At 40.9% G+C, this 4,354-nt stretch overlaps 1 long non-coding RNA gene across 1 annotated transcript; it reads left to right on the plus strand.

Moving 5' to 3' along the window:
- Positions 1-758: 758 nt before the first annotated feature.
- Positions 759-3,815, plus strand: LOC147250482 (uncharacterized). Its single transcript, XR_015119056.1, has 3 exons — positions 759-778; positions 1,351-1,442; positions 3,769-3,815. It is a non-coding gene; the product is annotated as an uncharacterized LOC147250482 (long non-coding RNA).
- The last annotated feature ends 539 nt before the right edge of the window (positions 3,816-4,354 follow it).

Below are 4,354 nucleotides of genomic sequence, written 5' to 3' on the forward strand. Positions count from 1 at the left end.
ATAAATGTCCCTCTCTTCTCTCTCTGCATAATTGGAACTAAAGTCTTGGTGAAGACAATGAGCAACCTCAGTTTCACATCTATGGAATGGTCACTATTAACCAGGATATGGTTCATATTGTTGTTTGGTTTCCTGTATGAGATACGTTTAGGTTTGCAGGATGATAACTGACGATGGTCCATATGCTACCCATGAATATCCCTCTCTTTGCCTGTCTATTCTGTCTGAATTATTGTAATAAAATTAAACCTTGGTGAAGACAGTTTACAACCTCACATTCACAACTGTGGAATGGTCACCGTGCCCCTGTGTGAAGAGTTTGGTGTATTTAATGTTATAAAAAGTTAAATAAATAAAATAATTCTAAACAGCTTACTTGAGTTTGTGAATTCTTCATATAACATGTAATAGAAATATCTAGATGTGAATGGAAAAGCAGCTTGAAGCACGGAATGATGACACCTAATGAAACAATATCAACCTTATTTTCATTCATCCCATTTCGTCAGGCCAGAGCAGAAGTTACTGTCTGTTTTGCTGAAAGTTAGAAGTTGAGGGACATGACAAGAAGAATGGGAGAGGTATATACTAGCTGGCTGTTCTCCAAATGGGATCAGGAGGCCAGGAAGAGAACAGCAATGTTATCACCCACCGCCTAAACCTCTTAAACCTCCCATGACCCAAAAACACCCAGCACCCCCCAGAGGCAGAGGCCTCCAGATGGACTAGTGTGGTCAGCACAGAGAAAAAGGTTACAGGAGACCCCACGTTGAATCAAGTAAGACACTGCTGGTATTCATTTTCAGGCTTTGTTTGACAGCTGGTGACATTATAAAGGCTTCCTGATGCAATCACTTAAGGGCAAAAGGTCAGGGCTTAAAAAAGTGAGGTAAGAAAAGCAAGTTGTTTCTTGTTTTTTCTGGTTTTTCAAACTATGTGAACTTTCTGATGAAAAAACACACATAGCAATAACATCTCTGTAATAGTGACATGATCTGTTTGTTTTAATTGCTGCACTCAGAGGGTGTAGTACGATTTATGTTTACATAGATTGATGAAATTTACATCTAAAGAGACTATTTATGGATGGAAGTGAAGTGATACTTTGAAATCACATGACTCTGAGAATTAGCTCAAGGAAAATAATAATTGCATACTGACAAAATAGGGTGGTGACTGGACTGTTAAGCCTGGGGATGCAACCTAAATGGAGAGTTCAATTAATCCCTCATATGAATCATGATTTCACTGAACTTTTCTCACTTTGTTATGCTGCTCTGACTGCAAAGCACAAAGACATATGTCAGGCCTTGGCATTTACAAATCTAGTCTTGTCTCCGATTTAAATAGCTGCAAACCGAGCAGTGCTGGACATGGAGAAATGATGGAAAAGGAGGACAGACCTGGGCCTGTATTTTAAAATTAAGACTGCAGACTCAAAGGTAAGAATGGTAACAATTGCTTAAGGTCCCTAGTATCTAAAATTTGCTTAGGAAGGGAGGAGGGAAGTGTCAGGCGAAATTTTATAAGATCTGCTTATAATTGGGGATTTATTTACAGATATCTTGCTAAACAAATGGAAATACCTTAGAGGTCAGATAATGTTCTAAAAACATTCTCTCTATCAAAAGGTTAAATATAAATAGTATATGTTCTTTTTTTATTTTTAAATTTAAAGCTGCCTGTTGTACAAAGGTTCAGAAGAAGCACCACGATTTAACGGTCTCCGGCACTGTGTGGGAATTACTCCATTTTTTTCCTCTTAAAATGCAACAAACTTCACCTGGAACTCTTGAACTCTGAGACCTACACAAGCCAGAAACATCAGTGTCAAATGGCTGCAGCAGCAGCTGTACTGTATGTGGGCTTCTGATCATCTGTATTTGCATGCCTCGACTCCTCCACACCCAGCTCCTGTCAGTTCTACACCAACGCACTTCATCTGCTGCCGTTTCACTATCCCTCATCTCATCACCACCAGTGGAAGATGAGCAATAATGCCATTTGTTCCCCTGTCCTACGGTGATTGGCTCAGCGGCTACAATGGTTACAATATGGATACAGTGATAGGAAGTGTTTTGATGTTTGTAACTGTGTAAAAGAAAAAGTAGATACTTCAGATGGAGTTTATAGTGGAACAGCTGTTCCCTATAGTGTACTCGACTATAACGCAGTTAGCTGGTAGCGATGAATAAACCAGTGTTCCCTAAACCCCCATCCATGCAGGATGTCAATGTGCTAAATATTATGGGACTGCACCCACACCAACCAGTAGACACCGCTGGTGCAGCAACAGACATTTCAGCTCTCATTAGGTTTCTCACAGCCAAATGCTGCAAATAGGTGAAAGGTTTTTTTTGCTGTGGGTGGCACGGTGGTGCAGTGGTCAGCACTGTCCCCTCACAGCAAGAAGGTTCCGGGTTCGAGTCCCAGCTCCAGCACGGCATCTTTCTGTGTGAGTCTCCATGTTCTCCCTGTTCCTGCGTGGGTTCTCTCTGGTACTCCAGCTTCCTCCACAGTCCAAAGACATCAAGAGGGGACCAGGCTGATTGATACTCTAAATTGACTGTAGGTGTGAATGTGAGTGTGAATGGTTGTCTGTCTCTATGTGGATTGGCGACCCATCCAGTGTGCACCCTGCCTCTCACGCCAAGGCTGCGCTGCTGGGATAGGCTCCACCCCCCCCCCGACCCTAACAGTTAAAGGGGTAGACAATGGAGGGATGGATGGATGGATATGTTTGGGTTTGTGGGATTATCACTAACAGTGGCCTATTTGTATCAACCCATAAATGTCCCTCTCTTCTCTCTCTGCATAATTGGAACTAAAGTCTTGGTGAAGACAATGAGCAACCTCAGTTTCACATCTATGGAATGGTCACTATTAACCAGGATATGGTTCATATTGTTGTTTGGTTTCCAGTATGAGATACGTTCAGGTTTGCAGGATGATAACTGACGATGGTCTGTGTTAGGGATGTGGAAATTAATCGATGTGGATTGTGGTCGCGACACAAACGTGCGCGATACGAATGCATCGATTCATTAAGTGTTTATCGGTTCTCTCCAGGTACTCCGGCTTCTTCCCACCGTCCAAAGACATGCAATTGGGGACTAGGCTGATTGATACTCTAAATTGACCGTAGTATGACTGTGAGTGTGAGTGAAAATTTATATTTTGATATAAACTTTCAGCAATGCCTGCTAGCACACTGCATCTGATCTGTACTGAAGCTTCTGCCAGTAAAACAAGAAAGAAAGAAAAGTTAAAAATGCAGAGTTTTTATTCGAGCCATCCCAATGGTAAGTCTTAATCAAGAGAAAACTTGTCAAAATTGTGAGGTTAAAAAGATGAAATAACTACATGACAACATATGAAGTCAAGATTAATTTTAATAATCTTAAAAAAGTTAATTTTGTGATAAAGAGCTCATCAATAGGAAAATGTATAGGGATGTTTCTTTTTATGGTCCAACTTTCTCTGCTCGTCTTTTTTTTCCGTTTTACTTTTACAAGTACCAGTGGGCTTCCAGAGCACCCCCTGTCTTTGTTTGTCTGAAAAGTTAGTAGAAGCTTGTTGCTCTGACAATAAAGCTTCATAAACCAAATCTTCCACGTTATCAGTCATGAAACAAGGATGCACCTTTTTAATGGTGAAGCTTACTAAACTGAAAGAACACTTAATTTGTGTTTGTTTTTGTTTGCTCTTAATATGTATGTAATGGATGTGTGCTGCACATTTGTCATGTACTTGTTTCTATAAATACAGGCGATGACATGACATTTGCCATCAAACCCCCTGATGGTACTGGACCCGACTATAGGACATACCTGTGTGAGTATCATTTGGTATCGTTTGTGTTCAGGTCAGGTCTTTCTCAGAAACACTTCCGCAACAATAACACATTTAGTGACAGATCATTAAGTACCATCTCAGTAAATGTCTCACTGTAGATGTCTTATTTAGATTTTAGATTTATATTTAGATTATTGTAGCCTTTTTGTGTCTGTGTGTGTGTGTGTCCAGAGTTAATTCCCTTGTTACCATTTTGCCCCAGTCACTCTAACAGCTCCAGGCAGCAATGTCAGGCCACTTGCTCTTCCAAACCAAAATGTTACCTGAGAGTTTATTGCCATCCATTTCTTCCAGAAAGCCTGTAATCCTGCGGCTCTTTCTGTTGCTTGGTGGCCCCTCTGGTACGCTAAAAAACAATGGTCGTGTGTGTTCTGTTCAGTGCTTCTTCCTCTTGTACTTGTTGCTGTATAAAGAATAAAATGCTGAGCCCTTCACCACAGGGAAGCAATTTTACACATGCACACACACAAAATCCAGTGCTTCGCTGTAGCCTTCTCTC

The sequence above is a fragment of the Aulostomus chinensis genome, chromosome 13, assembly GCF_037954235.1.
Source record: "Aulostomus chinensis isolate RoL2024-O1b breed Wild chromosome 13, RoL_Achi_v1.0, whole genome shotgun sequence".
NCBI classification, from domain to species: Eukaryota; Metazoa; Chordata; class Actinopteri; order Syngnathiformes; family Aulostomidae; genus Aulostomus; species Aulostomus chinensis.